At 51.1% G+C, this 21941-nt stretch overlaps 1 protein-coding gene across 1 annotated transcript in view; it reads left to right on the top strand.

The window, feature by feature from the left end:
- CTNNBL1 (catenin beta like 1) overlaps nucleotides 1–21941 on the top strand; it is a 185939-nt gene that overhangs the window by 102108 nt on the left and 61890 nt on the right. The window lies entirely within an intron of this gene.

Consider the following 21941-nt stretch of genomic DNA (forward strand, 5'->3'; position numbering starts at 1 on the left):
ATTCTGGGGTCTGTAGTGTTCATCTCTGTTTTGCCAGCTTTTATTCTCTTGGGTCTTTTGTTTGTTTACCCTTCTAATTAACCGGCCTTTCGTGGAGATGACCCATCTTCTCTCATGCAAATAACACACAGAGAAGATGCATTTGACATCCTAGGCTTCCTAACCTTTAAACTACCCTTGGCAGGAACTTTTCTTATATTCTTAAAGGTCTGGATTTGCCAGTGGCTTTGGGTGGTTGAGTGCGAATGTGGAGTGATGTATTCCGGAAGCATATGGGTTGGTAATGTGCAGCAGTGGGGAGCTGAACGAATAGCCGGAAATATGCATCATTCCAACAAGAACCCGAGATTCCTGAGCCCAATTAAAAGGGAGCTCCAAGGACTTAGAAACTTTACCTCTCTCGGACTGCCGAACTTCTGTTTTGAATTGTGAAGTGACTAGTACAGGGAATAATTCTTTGGCATTAATTAACGATGAGCAGATTCAGTGCTTACTTTTTCTCTTTCTTGGACATTTTTTTCTGCTATTTTTCTTCTCTAGATTAGCACAGCTGGTAGGGCATTTGCCTTGAACATGGCCAACCTAGGTTCGATTCCTCTGTCCCTCTTGGAGAGCCCAGCAAGCTACCTAGATTATCTTGCCTGCATGACAGAGCCTGGCAAGCTGCCCATGGCATACTCGATATGCCAAAATCAGTTAGTCTCCTTCACCCCAGCAGGGTCTTTATTCAGTAACCTCATGACAGAGTTTGTCCACAACCATGCTCTTAACTTATAAATTAAGTATGTGGCACTTGGCCTGGCCCATTTCATTGCCAGGGTAGCTCACAACTTGCCCTGGGTCCATTCAGTCCCTCATCATGATCCTGCTTTTGGGGTGCTAGGAACTAAGGGCAACTGAGATCTCAGTTAACTCCCAAGTTACAAAAACATAATAATAACTGTCTTCCTGTGTCCTAACAAAAAGGATATTGCTTTAAGGTAAACTATGCAAAAAACGGAGAAAAGCAGTATTTAAATTACAATACAAGTTCGGTATTCTTAGAAGGATCTGACCTTACAAGTTAATAGAACCTGACTAGGGGGGAAAGGTTATTAACTGATTGGGGAGGAGAGCACAGAGAAGAGGTTACAGATAAACAAAGGAACGGGAGTGTCTCCCGAGGCTTAAGCCTACGCTCCCTGTGCTAGGGAGAAAGGACATACCAAAGTTACCCTAAAATGTTTAGAGCTATACTCCAGCAGTCTCCCAACCCCACCAGGAGTGATCCCTGAGTGCAGAGCCAGGAGAGAACCTTGAGCACGGCTGGGTGTGGTCCAGAAAACAAACGAACAAAAAATATTTACCTCTTCTGATCTAGCGAGAGCTTCAATGGTGCTATCTGCTATGGAGATGGAGGGCCGTTTTCCTGCCCCGGCCACTGGCTGTTGTTCTCAGGCCTTACAGTTCAGGCGAACAGGCTGCAGGCAGCCCCTGAGAAGCAGTGTCAGCCCTGACGTGCAAGTCACCAAGTCTCCCAGGCAGCTGTGCGGGTGGGATACTCTCAGTAGCTTGCCGGGCTCTCCGAGAGGGACGAAAGAATCGAACCCGGGTCAGCCGCGTGCAAGGCAAACGCCCTACCCGCTGTGCTGTGGCTCCAGTCCAAAACAAGTAAATAAATGAATATTCCCCAGGGCTGGCAAGATAGTGCAGTGGGGAAGGCGCTTGCCTTACACACAGCAGACCCGGGTTTGATGCCCAGCACCCATGTGGTCGTGGCGTTAGCCCTGGACAGAGCAGGGCATGGAACAAAAGCAAAGGAAAGTTTCCCAGTAACTGAATCAAGTTATTAATTCTTAAAGCTAACTTTAAGTTTATTTAAAGTAGAGCTCCGTAGGGCCAAAATGATAATACAGTGGGTGGGCTGCTTGCCTGGCGTGCAGCTGACCCGGATTCCACCCCCATCACCCCGTGTGGTCCCCTGTGTCTGCCAGGAGGGAGTCCTGAGTGCAGAGCCAGGAGTAGGCACTTCCAGGTCTTGCCCCTGCCCCAATGAAATCATAACACTTTTTTGAAATAATAGTAAAATTAAAGTGGGGCTGATGCTTTAATACAGCGTGGCACTTTCCTTGCTTATGGCTGACCCGGGTTCTATCCCTGGCAACACCTGGTCCCCTCAGCACCACCGGGTGATCCCTGAGTGCAGAGCCAGGAGAAAGCCCTGAGCAAAGCCAGCTGTGGCCCCCAAACTGAGCATTTTATTTCAAGTAAAATGTTAGCTCCTGGGGTGCATGACACTGCAGGTTCACAGGCTAGGCCTCCTGGGTTCAAGTTTTGTTCATCGAGATTGGTTGCCTTCTCCCATTTGCGTAAACTACTGGTTTATCAGTGTTGTAGCGTTTGAGGTGTCAGGAAGTTCAGTACTTTTTTATTTTTTCTTTTTGGGTCACACCCGGCGATGCACAGGGGTTACTCCTGGCTCTGCACTCAGGAATTACTCCTGGCAGTGCTTGGGGGACCCGATGGGATGCTGGGGATCGAACCTGGGTCGGCCATAAGCAAGGCAAACGCCCTACCCACTGTGCTATCGCTCCGGCCCCCAGAAGTTCAGTACTTTTATCGGGAAGGCTTAGCTGTAATTAATTGGGTGGCAGCTTTGGGGTGTGGGCGTGGCTGCTCGGGCTCCCACAAGATCAGGAAGGGAGCCTGACTCCAAGGAATTGCTTGGCTTATTTCACTCGGCAGACTGTCTTTGAGGTGTAGTGTGCTTGTGTTAGGAGTTTGTTCCCTTTGCGCGTTCAGTGGTATTCTATTCCTGCATTCCAGAATTGGTGTATTTATTTGCCTGGTGATGGATATCCGTGTGGTTTACCGTGTTTTGCCATTGTGACTAAAGCTGGTAAAAAAGTCTGCGGATAAATATATTTCTCATTTCTCTGCTTTTCTCATTTATTTTTATTTCCAAGTGCCCACCAGATGAATGACCGAGTCATAAGGTAAAATAAATGTAAGCTTATTTTAGAAACTCTTTTCCCAAAATGATTGTATCATTTTCACATCCTGCCAGCAAGCCTTGGGAATTCTGAGTGCTCCTTCTCCTACTCTACGCTCAGTTCCCTCAGACTTTACATTTTGCCACTCGAGGTCAGTGGTGGTTTTGATTCCCATTCTCCTAATGACTGATGACACTGAGTGTCTTCTTGTGTCCATCTCAACCTTCCTGATCTAACATCTCTGCTAAGGTCAGACCTGGCTCTAAACCTTTAGTCCATCTGGCATTTTTTTTTCCTTTTTGGGTCACACCCAGCCATGCTCAGGGGTTACTCCTGGCTCTGCACTCAGGAATTACTCCTAGCCGTGCTTGGGGGGCCCGATGGGATGCTGGGGATTGAACCTGGGTCGGCCGCATACAAGGCAAACGCCCTACCCACTGTACTATCACTCCGGACCCTGGCATTATTTTCTTCAATGGTAAGTGTTCCTTATTCAAGTCTGTGAGATATTAAAGACTGCCATGTAACCAGAGTGACCTGGGACTAGGCCTTTTTTTTTAATGTGTGAGATTCCTTGAAAGGAAGGTTACTTTCTAACCAGAAACCATAGCAAGTCACTGTCATTGTCATCCCGTTGCTCATCGATTTATTCGAGTAACGTCTCTCATTGTGAGACTTATTGTTACTGTTTTTTGCATATCCAGTATGCCATGGGTAGCTTGCCAGGCTCTGCCGTGCGGGCTCGATACTTTCGGTAGCTTGCCGGGCTCTCTGAGAGGGGCGGAGGAATCGAACACAGGTTGGCCGAATGAAAGGCGAATGCCCTACTGCTGTGCTATCGCTCCAGCCCTATTTTTGTAAGGAACACCTAATTGTAAGTGTTCCTTATTCAAGTCTGTCAGATACATGTTTAGGAAATAGTTTTCCCCACACCTGTAGCCAACCTCTTCATTTTTCAAGTGTCCTTGAGAAAAAAGCGTAAGTCTAATTTATAGTTACTTCCTTTTTGCATTCATTGTGCTTGGACATTGCATATAAGCTGCCAAACCCCAGTGTCTATCAGAATGCTTTCGTGCCTTCTATAACTTTTCAGTTCTTGGTCTCACATTTACGCGTTTGCTGTTGGTTCTGTTATTTCTGCATGTAGTTGCCCAATTCTGGCACCCTATCTTGCAAAGATGGTGTTTCATTAAGCTCCTCGCACCTTTGTCAGAAATCAGTTTATCCTCTGTGTGAGGACCTCTTTCTGCATTTTCTAATCTGTCCCATGATCTATGTGTCTGGTGCTTCTGTTTGTCTGTTTTTGCTAAAACCACACGTATTTATTGCTAGATTGGGGGGCCCTATCTGGCGGTGTCAGGCCCCTGGCTGTTTCTCAGGAGTTCCTCCCAGTGGCGTGGGGGAGGGGGCAGGTCAGGTGGTCCCGGAATCAAACCTCGGCCTTGGACCTCTTGTCTGCAAAGCGTTGCTTTGCTTCAGCCCGTTGAGCTGAACTTCTTTTAGACGTTTCCTCCCTTTCTTCGCTTCCCTCGGCCCCTTCTCACACCCCCCACCCGCTGTCAGTGCAGGACCTGGGTTCTGACACCCTGCGCTTCCCTCCCCTGTGGGGAGGCACCTGTTGGCACGGCTTGGACTGGACTCTCCCGGGGGCCGAGGATCCTTCCTTCTTCCACTTGTGCCCCCAGTTCCTGACCGGGGACACTTCCGAGACTCCCGGTGACTCTTTCCGAGTGAACGAAGACGCTTTTAGAAATCTTTGTTCGCTGCTGAGGGCCAGTGGGTCAGAACATTTCTCGCAGATCCGGGCAATGGGCCCGCAGAGAGTGAGGCGTCACACACCAGCAAGCCAAGTGCCTGAGAGCTCGGCCTCCTGCATGGAGACGCCGTGTCCTGCCGGGCCTGGTCCCGGGCTGCAGAGTGGGACGAGCATGAAGTAGGTCAGGCCGCTGGCCGGGTGGGGACCGGATCTTGCCACCCCAGGGGAGCCGGGACCTCAGCTGTCCGCCCTGCTGGCCAGCGCCCATGGTGGGCATCAGAGCAGAAGCCTCAGTTTCTCTCCCTGTGAAACACCCGCACCTCTGGCTCTCAGCGTCCCTCATCCCCGGGGTATTCCCAGGGGTCAGTTGTGCCCACCCGGCGGGCACTGCTTTGTCCTTCCCCCGCCCTTGCCCCCTGGCTTCCCATCCCTCGAGGTGTTAGTCTAGTTGTCAGGTGACTGTTTGGTTTGTTGTGTTGTTTTTTTTCCTAGTCCTGTGTTGAGTGTCTGGATTTCACGTGGCTTGACAGAATCAATAAGGGGGGGAGGTGGAGGGGGGGCTGGCGATTTTCTTGTTGTTTTTCTCTCTCTGCCAAAGGACAGATGAAGACATTTTGGAAGAGTAGAGATTGCTGCAGTGCTGTTTTACCGTGGAGCTCCCGCTGGGAAAAGTCTCGGGAGCGACTCAGCGTTCGGGGGGCTCCCCTCTCCCCACCCTCAGAAGCATGTCTCCTTGGTGGTATTGGGGGGGGGGGACACTTCTGGTGGTACTCCGGAATCACTCCTGGCTCTGCACTCGGGGGACCGAACGCAGGTCAGCCGTGTGCAAGGCACGGGCCCAACCCCCCGTGCTGTCTCTCGGCCTGTCACACTCGTGTCTGGAGGGAGAGGGAGAGAGAAGCTGAGGCAGAGGCCCAGAGCACCTACGCGGTGCCGAATTCTAAACTGGAGGGGAGAGGGGCCCAAGCAGTAGTGCAATGAGTAGGGCGCGTGGTTTACACGCAGCTGGCCTGGGTTTGATCCCGGGCACCCCGTGTGGACCCCCGAGCACTGCCAGGTGTGATCCCTGAGCTAGTCACTCCTGGGCATGGCTGGGTGTGGCCCCAAATAAAGTAATTAAAAATAAAATAAAGTGGAAGGGAGAGAGAGAGCCAGCACGGGTTGCTCTGGTGCCCGCCAGGCGTGTTGGCCTCACTTCTCTGGCCAGGAGTCGGGGTACAGCGCGGGTGTCAGGGCTGGGTTGCTGCCAGAGTGCTGGGGAGGAACCACGCGGAGTCACGGCAGTCAGGGATAGTCAAGAGAAAAATAAAAATGTCTGAACGCCACGACTTACGGGAAGGTTTAGCAGAAGGATTCGATTCCGAGAGTCTGCTTCAAGGACATAAGAGTCAGGGGCCGCGGTGATAGCCCAGCCAGGAGGGCATTCTCCTTGCATGAGGCCGACCCGGGCTCAATCCTCGACATCCCATCTGGGCCCCTGAGCACTGCCAGGAATCATTCCTGAGTGCAGAGCCAGGATAACCCCCAAAATAAATGAGTCAATTATATTTGTTGCGGAATAGATGCTTTAGAATTTGGCAGGAAGTGAGGGTGGCGTATAAGACACCCGGAGAGATAGTGTAGCAGGTAGGGCACTTCCCTTTCGCGCAGCTGGCCCGGGTTCGATCCCCGGCATCCCTTAATGCCCTCCCAGCCCCACCAAGAGTGATCCCTGAGTACAATGAGGAGTAAGCCCTGAGCATCACCAGGTGTGGCCCCCAAACTTGTATCAGTTGTCATCCCGTCAATCTTCGATTTGCTCGAGCAGGCGCTAGTAACGTCTCCATTTGTCCCTGTCGTATGTTAGTGTAGCCCAGTGATATCTTCTCTCCAGGAACAGGAAGGGCCTCAAGTCATTCATTCAGGGTTTGACCCACAAACAAACAAACAAACAAACAAACAAAAGCCTGCCCTCCTTGTCGCCTGGTGGAGACTGGCTGTAATCTTCGAGCCGTCATTGCACATATCTCTGTGCCCACCCCACCCCCCCCCCCCCCGCAGTAGGCGACCCTGCTGCCTCAGGTTTCCTTCTGGCCCCGACTCCCAGTCGCCCGCCGCCCTGCCTCCACGGCGCTCTGTGGAACAGAGTGTCCCCGTATCCTTTGTGCTTTAGAAGACAACAAAGCCAGTGGGAGAGGGGGGAAAAATCCCAGTGTCATTTTCCTTGAAAATGTTGACAGGAAGTTGATTACTTCTATTGTAAAGCCCCGTTGCAGTTAGAAGAAGAGACCACCGGGACCCCAGGGGCCCGGAGAAAATGCTGCTCGGCGTCCGCGTTAGCTAAAACCCGGCAAATCCATCCTGGTTATTAACTCTGTAGGCACAGCAGGAGCGAGCGGGGGAGCCGGGAGAAGCGGGGCCACAGACGTGTTCCAGGAGCCACCCCGCTTTATTTCCACTGAGGTTTTGCAGGAAGATTTTCCTTACGCAACGAAAAGTGTCTCTGACAACGAAAGCTGCCAAAAGGCAACTGTAATCCATCTGTAAAATAAGTGTTCGCAGGCGCACTTCTGAGCTGTAAGCATGTCTCAAAGCTTTTTCTTTTTCTTTTTTTTTTTTTTTTTTTTTTTGGTGGGGGGCAATTCTGGGTATTTTTCCTTCTGAACCTTTAATTTTTATTCCCTTGAATGTTTGCTTGAATGTTTGCTCCGTGTTGGCGTTGCCCCTAGCGGACAGGGCAGGTCCGGGCCACGCTGGGTGTTCGTGCTCGTCCTGTATTTGTTTCTTCGAGGGAAAACCTTTTCTTCTGCCTTTCCGTCTCGCCGATTCAGCTGCAGGAACTCAGGAATCCTCTCCAGCCCTCTCGAACCCGCCGTGCTCCCCCGGGGGGGGGAGGGCTGGAGGCCTGCCTGCGCGGGAGACAGGTTCGTGCCTGTGGTCACCAGCACGTGTCTCCTTACCCTGCGGGCCCTGGGTACCGCCCCCCTCACTGGGACGGGGAGGGGCTGTTGGCACCTGTTCTCCGGGAAACGCTTCCGAAGCACGGAGCAATCCTTCCAACAGCACCCCCCAGGCTGGTGCTCCCTCTCATAAACAGGAAGGCGCAGTGGCCTCAAGGGATGATTAAACCAGGCAGGAGCACCTGGCAGGGGCTGGTCGGGGCCTCCTCACCCCTCGCCGCCGGCCCCGTAGCTGGAGTTTGTGGGTTTCACTGTAGGTCGGGCACACTTAAAATACAACAGTAGATGGATTTTGCCATCTGTGTCAACCCGAGCCTCATAACGCGTATGTGTGTCATGCCCACATACATGCCCACATACAGCCCCAGGGGCTTCCGTGCCCCTGGGGAGCCCTGGGCGCCTCTCACACCATCTCCCTGTCTCCCGGGCAACCAGTGATGTGCTTCCTGGCCACCCTGAGTCTCCTGTAAGTGGGATTGCGTAGCGTGTGCTCTGCCGGGAGCCTCGCCGGAATCATCTACAGCTGTGTGTCGCTTAGCAACAGGGCTGCTTCCCGAGAGGCGTGTGGGATGCTGTGGTGCCGAGAGCATCACGGTGTGTGCTGAGCGGACCTCGGTGGCATCGCCCGCTAAGCCGGGCCGTGTGGCCGACCCGTCGGCACGTCTGGGTGCCGGGGTGTTGCTGGGCGCCAAGCCCAGAGCGGCACTCGTGCGAGGCACTCGCTGTGTCCCCAGCCGGGTCTCTCCTCCTGAAGCCAGCAGTCACATCTGAGTCGACGGAAGTGTCGGTAATCAACCCGGGGCTGGAGTTGGTCTTTTTGCTCCTTGCCAGGTAGTACTTGATTTTTATGGGGGGGAAGTTGTTTGATCACTTGTTTCTAGTAAAATATATATATATATATTTTTTTGGTTTATAAAACTATTCATAATGGTTTCTCATGGACATCATTGCAGCACCACACCCATCACCAGTGTCTCCCTTCCTCTCCCCCAGGGAGCCCAGCCCGCCTCCCTCTCGTCCCCCGTCCCCCAGCTCAGTTGTGTGTGTCAGTCCCCACTCCCACCATCCCACCCTCATGTTGCCTTGGGCTCTCTGTTGCTACCTTGTGGCGTGTCTTTAAGTCCTACTTATGAGAGAGATCATTCTGTGCCTCTGCCTTCATTCCGACTCACTTCATCCCGCATGAGATCCCGAAGTTCCGTCCCTGTTGCAGTAAATTGTATGATTTTGTCCTTTCTGAGAGCTGCATAGTATTCCATTACTTACACATATGTGTATATGTATGAAACGTCACATATATGTGTGTATACATATGGTTTACACCATATGTATAAATAATATATATGAAAGTTTATATATAAAAACTTTTATATATATAAAATATATAAGTTTTACATAAGAGTGTGTGTGTGTGTGTGTGTACGCGCGCGCATGTGTGCACTTCACAACTCTATCCATCACTCGTTGGGCTTCCGTGTCTTGGCTGTGGTACTGAGGGCGGCACTGAACACAGGTGTGTGTCTGTGTCCTGTCCTGCCGAATGAATGATTCTGTGTCTGGGGGGATAGATGCCAAGAAGTGCTATCGCTGGCTCATACGAGAGTTCTCTTTCCTATTTTTTTGAGATTTATTCACTGGTTGATGGGCTTTGGGGTTTCTGATTTCTTCACTCTGAAGAACAAAGCTGCTATTATTATTCACAGAACAGACCGCTAGGTAAAGACGCTTTTCATTTCTCTCGGAGAAGCACCTGTGAGTTGAGTGCTGGGTCCTCTGATGGATGGACCATTCATGTCTCAGACACCGCCAATCTCTTTTGCAGAATGGCTGTTCCTTGTCCCCACTGTCCCTATAGTGCCGGCGATTTCCATTCGCTCTACACGCTTGCTCCTCCCTGCTGTGAGAGTGAATTTTGCTTTAGCCTCCCAAGTGGGTACGCGGAGGTGTCTGGTGTGGGTTTGCTTGTCATTTCTCTCAGAGTGAATGGTCCTGGGTCGCTTACCGTGTGCTTGCTTGCTGTCCACACAGATCTTCGATGGTGTGAGACTTTGTACCCAGTGCTGGAGGGTGTTGTCGGTTAGTTAATTGTGGCAGTGTTTTCTGTACCATCGGAGCCCTCTGTGGTGAGATTTAGGTTACAAATACTTTTCTCTCCTTCTCATAAGAGCTTAGCTTACTCTGCAATTTCATATCATGGAAAAGTTCTTCGGAAAATTTCAGAGGTTGGTGAAATATTATTTTTAATTTGCTCCAAATGATATTTCCCCTAATTGAATAAACTTGGAAGTTTGTCTTTCAAGGAATTCACTTTATCTTCGTCGTCAGACTTATTGGGATTAAGTTGTTTACGAATATCTTCCCGTTAATTCTTTCAATATCTGTAGCCTCTGTAGCAGTGCCCTTAAGATAATATTGGTCATTTGTCTTCTCCCCTTTCCTCACCTCCCCCAGTAGTCTAGCTAGCTAAAGGCTTATCAATTTTATTGATCTTCTCTGAGAATAGTTTTTGTTAACTTTTCTCTCTCCCTTTTTTTTTGTTTTATTATTTTATTATTTTTATTCTTTATCATTTCCTTTCGTTTGTTGCCCTGGAGCCACGCCCAGCTGGGCTTACTCCTGGGGCTGTGCTCAGGCCTCACTCCTGGCAGGACCGGGTGGGATGCCGGGGATGAGGGTGGGCCCGCCGTGCTCCCTCTCCAGCCCCCCTTCCTGCTGTCCTCCGCGTCCCTCCGCTGTCGGTGTCTGTCCTCTCTGCTCTGACATCCGGGGGCCACGGTGCTTGCACACTTGGTTGTGCACACATGCACGGGAGGTTCCAGATGTCTCAGTGCCCGGTGGCAGTGCCGTGGGGGTTGTGCTTGGTGACTTGGTGGCAGTGCCGGGGACTGGCCTCCCGGCCTCGAGTGTGGTGGACAGGAGTCGAAGCCCGGTGCCCCCGCCCCAGACACCCTCGGTTTCTCTTGTTTCTCTTCTTCCGGTCACCCCGAGTGCTCAGTTGGGTTTCTTTCCCGACCTGCCGGATGGGGGCTGAGAGGGTCCTTTGAGGGCAGCCCTCGCCTCTCCCGGGCGGGTGCCCTCAGCTCCCCTCCAGCTGCGGCTTCAGCCTGTCACACGTTTGGACACATAGTGATTTCTCTTTTTTTTTTTTTTTCCTGCTAAAAATGCTTTGCGATTTCTCTTTTGACTTTATATCTGACCCCGGAGTTCTTTAAAGGCATGTGGGTTAGTTCCCAGGTCACTGTCACACTCACTGTCATCCCGTTGCTCATCGATTTGCTCGAGCGGGCACCAGTAACATCTCTCATTGTGAGATTTACTGTCACTGTTTTTGGCATATCGAATACGCCACGAGTAGCTTGCCAGGCTCTGCCATGCAGGCGAGATACTCTCAGTAGCTTGCCGGGCTCTCCGAGAGGGGCGGAGGAATATAACACGGGTTGTCCGCGTGAAAGGCTAACGCCCTACTACTGTGCTATCGCTCCAGCCCTAGTTTCCAGGTATGTGAAGATTTTCCAAATATTTTTGATTTCTACTTTAACACCATTATCCAGTGTTTTTTTTATTTAAGTCTTTTTTATTTAAGTCTTTTTAGGTTTATTAACGCCTTTTTTTTTTTTGACCCAAAACATAATCAGGGTTGGGCCGGAGCAAGAGTACATTTGCCGGCTGGCACAGGTTCAATCCCTGGCTTCCCATAAGGCCTCCAACCCCCACCAGGAGTGATCCGTGAGCACAGAGCCAGGAGTAAAACCTGAGTATAGTTCTGTGTGGCCCCAAGACAAAAATATACCCCAAAAACCCATCATCAGTCTTCCTAAATATTTCTTGAGCATGTGAAAAGAATATATATATATATATTCTGCTGTTATTGAATGGAATGTTTTTTCTATAAATATCAGTTCAGGTTAATGAGAATGTTGCTTGAGTCTTGTGTTTCCTTACAGACTTGGTCTATTAGTTGCTGAGATGGTGTTGAAACCTGATGATAATGGTGGATTCTTTTCAGTTCTGTGAATTTTTACTTCAAGTGTTTTGTGGTGCTTAAACATTTAGAAATATTTGCTCTTTTGCTCGATTGAAATGATAGTCAATAATATAGATACTGTGTCTGACGCTAATGTAGCCCCCTCAGATTTTTCTTGCTTAGTATTAAAGCAGAGTATGTATCTTTTATCTGAGTTTGGTCTCCCTGCCCCCCGGTTCAGACACTGAAAGTCTAACTCCCAAGGTGATTGCATTTGGAAGTAGGGCCCTTAAGGAGGTGAAACAGGTTAGATGAGTTTGAACTGGTGGGTCCTTAATCTAGTAGAAGTTCTGAGCACAGCAAGAGACCCCAGCTGTGTGGACACAGGATAGAAGGTCTGTCAAGACAGAGACCGGAACTGGAGAGATAGTATGGCGGGAGGGCGCTTGCCTTGCACGCATGCGACCTGGGTTCCATCCCCAGCCCCCCTTATGTTCCCTTGAGCCCCGCCAGGAGAGATTCCTGCGCTCAGAATCAGGAGCAGCCCCTGAGCACAGCTGATGGCTGATATGGTCCACAAACAAACAGACAGCAACTCTCTGCAGGCCCAGGGTGAGGGTTCCGCAGAACCCAGCCCTGGTTCCCCAGAACCCAGCCCTGGCGCCGCGTTCATCCTGGACTCCGTCTCCAGAATTGTGAGACAGTGCACATTTCTTCCCTTGGTCCAACCAGTCTGTGTCGTTTTGTTATGGTGGCCCTAGAACACTAATATAATAATATATCTCATCATATATTATTATAAATTGTATATAATAATAATTTATCTTTTTTTAAATGAAACCTGTCTACTGCCTTTTTTATTAGATGTAGGAGTACTGCTATTTATTCAGCCACTGATTAAACTGACTAAAGCAGGAATAAACTCCACATAACTTTTTTTTTTCTTTTTTGGGTCACACCTGGTGATGCACAGGGGTCACTCCTGGTTCATGCACTCAGGAAATACTCCTGGCGGTGCTCAGGGGACATATGGGATGCTGGGAATAGAACCCGGGTTGGCCACGTGCAAGGCAAACGCCCTACCCGCTGTGCTATCACTCCAGCCCCTCCACATAACTTTAAAAAAAAAAATTTAAGGGTCTGGAGCGATAATATAGCAGGTAGGGCATTTGGCTTGCACGTGGATGACCTGGGTTCGATTCCCAGCATCCCATATGGTCCCCTGAGCACCACCAGGGGTAATTACTGACTGCAGAGCCAGGAGTGACCCCTGTGCATCACCGGGTGTGACCCAAAAAGCAAAAAAAAAAAAAAATTAATTTCATTTACATAAAGTTCACAGTAATTGTTTACACTCCACATTTCAACACCAATCCCACCACCATTACTAAACCTTCCCACCACCATTATTTTGAATTTTCCCATCACCACCCAAAGTCTGCCCCACAGGCAGATGCTAAATGATTTATTTTGCACTGCTTGTTATGAATAGTATGAGATGTCCTGTGGCCATGAAAGCGTAATTCTAAATTTTTTTAAATATTTGGGGTCCAGAGGCATCTCTGCATTGTGCCGCTGTCTTCCGAGATTCGTTTGTGAGTCTCTGAGTCAGGCCGTTAATGCCCGTAAAGAGGCCGTTCTTCGGAATCAAGGTAAAGAGAAAATGAAGTGAAATTCATCAGTTATACAGTTGGGGGTGGGGGTATACTGGGGATTTTGGTGGTGGAATATGGGCACTGGTGAAGGGATGGTGTTTGAATATTGTATAACTGAGACATAAACCTGAAAACTTTGTAACTTTCCACATGGTGATAAAATAAAAATTAAAAAAAAAAAGAGGCCGTTCTTGGGCGTGGCTGCCAGGAAACCCGAGCGGTGGGAAGATGGGGGAGGTCGCCCCCCAACCCCGACTCCGTGAAGCCTGGGGTTTTCAGTGACTAGTCCCGCATGCCTGGGTTTTGTCATGAGTGGGGCTCCTGTTTACTGTCTTATCACTTACTCGGCTTGGGGCCTCGCCAGTCCCCGGCACTGCGCCCCGAGCTGCCCCATGTGTGAGCCAAGCCTACACACACACACACACACACACACACACACACCCAAGCCTTCACACACACCACGCAAGCATGGAGACTCACTCCTCTTTCTCTCTCTCACACACACACATACACACACACACACACACACAGCCTCACTCCCCTTCACCCTGAGCTGCCCCATGTGTGAGCCAAGCCTTCACATACACACACACACACACACACACACACACACACACACACACACACCACGCAAGCATGGAGACTCACTTCTCTTTCACACACATACACACCACGCAAGCATGGAGACTCACTCTTCTTACACACACACACACACACACACACACAGCCTCACTCCCCTTCACCCAGCAAGCAGCAGGCCTGCCTTGCTGAGGTGCTGAGGTCACCTACGTTTAAAGTGATGTATCGATATAGTGATTAATAGTTGGGCTCATCGACCCTGCCAAAGGTTGTTCTGTTCTTTTGATTTCCCCACCCCACCCCCACTGCCGCCATTTTATTGGTTCTCACGTTTGCTTGGGCTCCTTCAGAGGGGCAGTTTTCCTCCTCCTCCTCTTCCTCGGTGCCGTCTTCCCTCCTCCCTTTGCTTTAACAGGGTTTTATTTTCAGTCCCCCTCTCTCTGCCCCTCCCCTCCTTCCCCTTCCCCGCTCTTAGTTGTTGGGGCGAGTGGGCACCACACCCAGACTCGGCCGGGGCTTCCGTTCCTTGGGGGGAGGGCTGCACACTCACTCGTGGCACACGACGGGGGGTGGGGGGCATCACTGTGGGGCTCACACAGATGCACACCACGGGCCGCACCCCTCAGTTGCGGTGCTCACACTCACTGACAGCATCGTGCCCGAGAGATCAGGGGGTGCCCCCCCCACGGGCTCCACTGCCGCTGCCCCACCCCCAACCCCTCCCCCCTGGTTTGCTCTCCTGGTGTTTTTGTTCTCAGTCACTCCCTCTCTTCTTTGTCCCTTTTTTGGTTCCCACCTCCCACTTTTTTTTCTTTTTTGAGGTGCCTGACATGGGAGCCCTCATTCCTGGCATTGCTGGGGGACCCTCACAGTGCTGGTGACCCCACCCCACATCTCACACATGTGGTTAGTGGCGGGGTGTTAAGGTTTCTGGGGCCCGTGTCTGACTGCCCGTCCTGGACCCCAGCCAGCGGCCTTCTGTCTTGGGGGTACTCATGGACAGGAACTTTATCCTGGACATGAAAAAGCAAGTAAGAACCATCTCCCCCAACGCGGGCCAGGCTTCCTGCCCAGGCGGGCCCAGTGGCTCAGGCTCCTGTGCCGAATGCCCGCCGCTACTGTTTCACGCCTCAGTTTCCCTTGGCCAGGCAGCAAGGAGGCTGGACCACTTTTTCTTGCCCTTCAAACTTGTTTCCTCTAAGCTTCCTCCCCGCCCTCCGTCTCAGTGCCCGCTGGCCCCTGGTGGGCACCTTATAACTCCAACGAAAGAGCAAACAAGCAAACAAATTCGACGGAGAACGCGTGTTTCTGTGTACTGGAGAACAAGCTGAGCAGAGCGACCCCGGGACCCCGTCCCCTCGGCCTCCCCGAAATCGGGGTCACTCTGGCCCCGCTGGGAGTCGTGGGGGACTCGGCCCCGACCTCACAGTGGCGGGCACTTGCATGATCGACACCCCGATGAACCCAGACAAGACTAAGATAAACTGCTTGTCCTCCAGTAGGATAAATATTTCAAATAAAGTCAACCCCGAAAGTCAGGCCAAACAGCTATTGATTGCTAAAAGCCTGAACTTGAGCCCAATGAATATTCCAAAGTTCACCTCCTTGCAGCTTGTGTAAATGGGGATCAATATGCAATTACTGCCCCCCCTTAAACGTGTCTTGGGCTGTCTGCCTAAAGAAGAAGGGGGTTTACTTTCAAAGTCTGTTGTTTGTGGAATTTGCTTGGGTAGGGAAAAAAAAAGGGAGATTTGGCTCACCCAGAGAGTCCTTGTACCTTTAGTATTTCAGACGACTCTCTGTTCCTGTGAAATGCTTGAGCGTATGCCGAGCAGCAGCCGGAGGTGCCCTGTTAGGTGACCGTCATTCCTTTCGAGAGGCTTTTCCCTGAGTGACTAAACAATGAGGAGATTGGGGCTCAGTTTCCTTATTTCTGCTCACATGATTATCTACTCTAGTCAGAGCCTTTGTAAATTCGAGTTTGTAAGGTCGGATGCTGGAGTCCAGCTGCCGTGAAAACGAATACATTACTTTCTAGGCTCCTGGTTAGAATTTCATCTTGGGAGGGAGGGAGGGAGGGAGGGAGGGAGGGGAGAGAGAGAGAGAGAGAGAGAGAGAGAGAGAGAGAGAGAGAGGGAGGGAGGGAGGGAGGGAGGGAGGGAGGGAGGGAAGAGACATACAGAGAGGAAGGGAGGTCGGATGGACACACACACAGAGGGAGGGAGGTCGGATGGACACACACACACACCACTTTCGACTGAATTTGAACCTCATGTCCTCGGCTCCTACTGTTTAGGATTTCATATCTCACAAATAAGCCTTTCTCATGCCACTGCCCTCTCAGTGTCCACTGGTGCTGCTGGCAATGCCTCCTGACAGCCCTCCCCCAGGCTCCCTGGCTCCGGCCCCTCGTTTCCCCCACCTCCCCCCAGCCCAGAGATGCTTTCTGAACGTATCTGGCCCGTGCCCTGCTTTTCCGGACTAAACCTGGCATGCTAGCATCTGTGGCCTGGAGCCCAGGCTCCCTGGCGACACTCCAGGACCTGCCATGACCTCTTGGTGCCCACATCTTAGTAGTCCTCCTGCCGCTGGTCACTCGGAGCTCAGGGCACTCAGTGTCAACCTCTGGCCCCCTCCTCTCCTGGGCTTCTGCCGCCTGCCCACCACGACCGCCCTGGCCATCGTTCTCTCTTCTCTACCTTGCCGACTCTCTCTCCAGGTTCCGGTCCCAGGCTCCCTTCCTTGGACACCTTTGCTGAATACGCCCAGATACCATCAGTTATCTCCATCTGTCAGATGGAATGCTCATAGCTTAGCATTACATCTCTCTTGAGCACAGAGCCAGGAGTAAGTCCTAAACATTGCTGGGTGTTGCAGGAAAGAGAGGGAAGGGAGGAAGGGATGGGGGGAGGAAACGAGGGATGCAGAGCTTATAATTTCTAGTGGCTAACATGCTGGTTAATCTTTTTTCCTCCCCTTTTAAGCTCTCTAGTTGGCTTGGGTGCCACTGGATTGTCTATAGATCCCATTGCAGATGGAGGGAAAGTGGGAATATTGACATCCATCTTGGTTTGCCCAGTTCTGAGGGTCGTCCTGGAAAGTTGCCTTCCAGTTCTATCGTGGACACAGTCGTTGGTGACCCAGAGAGGGGTGGCGGGAAGGGCACCTCCAGCCGCCTTGCCCCAGTCCCTCCTCACTCCCGGGCGGGCCTGGCTGCCCGGCCCAGATGGCATTTTTTGTCACCATTAGTCCTGTGCTAGTGGCGTGTTTTTGTCTGTCTGCTCGCCACACCCAGCGATGCTCAGGGGTTACTCCTGGCTCTTCATTCAGGAATTATGTCTGGCGGTGCTTGGGGGACCATTTGGAGTGCTGGGGATCAAACCTGGTTCACCGCATGGAAGACAAGTGCCCTGCCCGCTGCCCTCTAGCCTCCCGCCCCAGTCATGGGATGTTTTAACAGTAACAGTTGCCTCTGCGAGACTGTCCTAAAGGGATGTCTCTGATTCCTTTGGGTTCCGAGTCAGTCACTGAGGAAGAGGAAGAGTGCCTCCTCTTCATCAGGATCACCTCCCTGTCCTGGACTAGTCATCTTGCTTCATCTATTAATTTCCCCTCCCTTTGAAAAAAATCTTAATTTTTGATACCCTAAAATATTAAATTTTTCACATTTAAGAATATTCGGTGTGAATATTGAGTTAGATGGCCTCTTCTCTAGGCTTTATTATCTTCATTCCTTCCTCACTTCCTTTCAGATATTTGCATTTGCATCTACCTTATCCATTTTCCCCACATATAGTTACTCTCCCCCTCTCTCCGCCCCCCTCTCTGTATGTGTCTATGTGACTCAACTGACACATATTACATATTAGTCTCGGGACATACAGGCTGAATGGTGTCGTTTTAATTTCTAGGCTAAGTTCTTTTCCTGGAGGGCTTTTTGTGGCCTGCAGGCGTGAGGGGCGTGGGCTTGACCGGGCCTCGCTTTCCTCTCTGACCCAGGTCGGAGCCCGCTGCAGGCCTCTCCTTCCACGCTGCCGGCCCGTCTCTACCTCGGAGCCTTTGTGCTCACCGCTCCTCTCTTTAACGTTCTGCCCTGAAGATGTGCATGAGACTAGAGCATAGTGCAGTGGGTAGGGCACTGGCCTTGCACACGGCCAACCTGGGTTCAGTCCCTGGCACCTCGTATGGCCCCTCCCAGCCCCGCCAGGAGTGATCCCTGAGCACCGCCGAGCCTGGTCCAAAAGCCAAACATGGAAAGCAAAGGAAATGTACGTGATCAGCAAATGTGACTGCTCAGATCTCAGCCCAGCCGTGGCCCTCAGAATGGTCTTCCTTGGCCTCGGGTCCCCTCCGTACTCGTTCCTTCACACTCCTGGCAAACTGTATCTTGATTTTTTTTTTCCATCTGTTTCCCGTTGCTGGGTTCAAGCTCCTCGATCAAGGGATTTCTGGATCTGTCCTGTTCACAGAAGAGGTATCCAGTAAATATTTGTTGATTGAATGATACATGGGGGAAATTATATGCTGGCTTGTACCTTTCCCTATTTGTTCTATATTAATTTAGTCTCTCTAAATAGATTTAATGCTTTCAAAACAGAAACCAAGCTCTTTCTCTCCCCCTCGAGCCTGCCCCATGGCAGCGTAAGCACTCGGTAAATATCACGTTCACTTGGTGGGTGGATCAGCCGCGCTGCGATCCCAAGCTGCTGGCTGGGTGCTCCCCTCTCCTGCGGCGAGGGGGTAAACAGTGGCAGGCTAAGGGAAATTAGGCTCCGACAGGCTCTTCAAGAGAAGCACTCACTGGGGGGATGCCTTCCCGGGGACAGAATCACCAGTAGATGTTCCTGAGAAGATCTGATCGCCTCTAATTCTGAAAAGGTGCACTACATGTTCATTAGGGCAAAAACGAAAGATGTGTACGTAGAAGAAGAGAGAGGACTAAGGTGCAGGGAAACCACCTTGTCAACAGCCCCTTCTCATGATAAAAAGTGCTCTAATGAGGAATCGTAGGCAGGGCACACTTGCAAGAACTCTGCCACCAGTGTTTTGTTTAACGATGAAAATAGGATGTTTCTTCCCTGCCATCAGGTAAAAGACATGTCAAGATGCCACCAAGATGCATATGTCTTTCTTTTTTTTTTTTTTTCTTTTTGGGTCACACCCAGCGATGCACAGGGGTTACTCCTGGCTCGTGCATTGAGGAATTACTCCTGGCGTTGCTCAGGGGACTATATGGGATGCTGGGAATCGAACCCGGGGTCAGCTGCGTGCAAGGCAAATGCCCTACCTGCTGTGTTACCGCTCCAGCCCCGAATACGTTTTTCTGACTCTGGACTTAGAGACCTGGCCAGGCCACTCAAGCAATGAAATGAAATTAAAGGCCTATAGTTGGGCCGGAACGATAGTACAGAGGGAATGGTGTTTGCCTTGCACACGGCTGACCCGGATTCAATCCCTGGTATTCCTTCTGGTCTCCTGAGCACTGCCAGGAGTAACCCCTGATCATCTCTGGGTCTGACCCAAACTACTTCCTACCAAAAAAAAAGTAAATCATCCTGAAAGGGGGGGCGGTGGTGCAAGTGTAGAATTTTCTATTTTAAAGCTCACTACAAAGCAGTGATAATGAAGATAGTGCAGTGCTGGCATAAATCAATAGAATAAAATTGGAAATCTAGGTGTCTCTGGCCAACCGATTTCCAGCACGAACACCACAGCGATGGAACGAGGAAAAAACAGACTCAGCCAGCGGTCCTCAGAAATCAGATGTCGAGATTCAAAAGGATGAAGTCGCTCCCTTAATCTCACACCACATACGTACAAAATTTAAGGACTCAGACTCTTAAAGTCTTAGACAAAAACATAGATTAAATCTTGGTGCTACTGCATTTGGCAGTGTTTCTTAGATAGGATTTTTTTTTTTAAGAAAAGCACAATTAAAAAACAGAAAATGATAACTATCTTGGACTTCATCAAAATGGAAACCTTTCTTCTTCAAAGAGCGCTATAAAGAAAATGAAGAGACAGCATTTGGAATGGAATGCTTGCGGATTATATATTTGTAAAGGGACTTCTGTCTAGAATGAAGCACTGTTATAACTCAGTTATAAAGAGAATTGAATTAAGCTAATTTAAGGGTGGGCAAAGAATGCAAGTAGATCTTTCTCCAGAGGCAGGGAGAGAGAGACAGACAGACAGACAGACGGACAACCCTGGTGTAGTCCTTGGCACCATGCGGGCCCCAAGCCCTGAGCTGGGAGCAGCCCTCAAGCACCTACCAGTTCTGTCCTGCAGACCAAAAGGGAGAGAGGGAAGGCATACACGGACGACCAAGAAAATATGTGTGGGCCGTTCATTATTAGGGAAACGTGAGCCAAAGGCAGCACGAGATCTGGCACTCACACCCACCAGGATGCCCGGAAGCAAAGTGCCAGTAACGCACGGGGGCACACAGCTCCGGAAATCACAGTTTGTAAACGGCTCCTGGGAATGCAGGATGGTGCAGCCACGTCGGGAAGCCACCTGACAGCTCCTCAGAAGGTCCGGCCTCGAAGCCGGACAGACAGACGGCTTCCCTCCTGCCTCCCGGCTGGCCCCGGTTCCATCCCGGGCAAGGCCTGCTTCTCCCGAGCTTCTCTGGGAACGACCCCCGAGTGTAGGCCGGGGCAGGGAACCCCCAGGCCCCATTAGGTCTGACCCCAAACTGCCCTCCCCCCCAAAAAAAAAACGTTTGAACAAAGAAACGCCTTTGCCCGAATCTAATACACAGTAAGAAAATGAAAACCTATTCCCCGGCCCCAAACCCGAGCCTGGGGGGGACCTTTCCTGCAGCACTAGCCAGAGCTGGAGGAGGCGACCACCCCATGTCCAGGGGTGGGCGAAGGGCCAGAGAGAGCTCGACGTTTCCCTCGGGTGGGTTGGTGTCCAGCCATGGGGAAGAAGGAAGTGCTGTGCGTGTGACGACGAGGCTGAGCCCCGAGAAACATCATCCTCGGGGTGAAGCTGGTCGCAGGGGGCTGGGGGCCTGGACATCCCCAGCCTGTGTGCGGCCCTGAACTCATCTCTGGTGCCCGGCGCCCCTAGGGTTGCCGGCTGCACGGTATCGGGGCTCTGATGGGTGTGGCCCCTTCCAAAGGCTTCTGTGTTGTTCGGGGACCGCATGGCTTGCTCCAGGTTCTGTGTTCAGGGGTCGCTCCTGGCGGACTCTGGAGAGCAGATGGAGCGCGGGGAATCGAACCCAGGTTGGCCATGGGCTATCTCTCCTCTCCAGCTCCCGAGAAAGGGGTTTGTTGTAGTTGTTTTGGGAGGGGTTTTGCTTGTTTTAGATCGGTCACAGATGATCACTTGTTTGATCCTGCTTCCTTGAGGTGTCCAGAGTAGACAGATCCATGGAGAAAGGAAGTACGTCTTGGGGGGCGGGGGAGGACAGGGGGCAGTGGAGGCCCAAGGCGGGGGAGGCCCGAGGCGGGGCTGGCAGGGCAGGGTGTGATGCGGGCAGCTGAAGGGCCGGGAGGGGGTTTCTCGTCCAGGTGCTGGCTGCTCGTGTCTGTGAATAGACTGAAATGTTGAGTTGTACATTTTAAATGGGTGAATTGTTATGTGAGTTGAATATCTCTGTAAAGCATTCTCAAAAAATGAAAGAGACAAGAGACTAGGCCTCCCATACCCCCGCCACCCCAGAAATAACTTCCATTTGCATTTCCATCCGTTTCTTTCCCATCTTTTTTCAGTGCACATTTTAAAAGTAATTTAGGCTGTGCTTCAATGCAGAATTCTGACTTTTTGTGACTTTTTGTGTCATCCGCGTTTGCTCATTTTTCCTGCCGGCTCCTAATTGTCCACAAATGTGTAACATTCCATTGAGCTATCCCATAATTAGTCCTATTTTCTCACTGGTACATATTTGAATACTCTTAATTTTCCTTTTACCTGTCCTATGGTGAATGCTGCAGTAAATATGTTTGCCTTGGGGGCCTGGGGGGTCGGCCACACCGGACAGTGCTCAGGGGCTCCTCCTGGCTCTTGGTGGTGCTCAGGATGAAACCAGAGCCGGCATGCGGGGCGCGTGCCTGGGCCCGT

The sequence above is a fragment of the Sorex araneus genome, chromosome 5, assembly GCF_027595985.1.
Source record: "Sorex araneus isolate mSorAra2 chromosome 5, mSorAra2.pri, whole genome shotgun sequence".
In the NCBI taxonomy this organism is placed as follows: domain Eukaryota; kingdom Metazoa; phylum Chordata; class Mammalia; order Eulipotyphla; family Soricidae; genus Sorex; species Sorex araneus.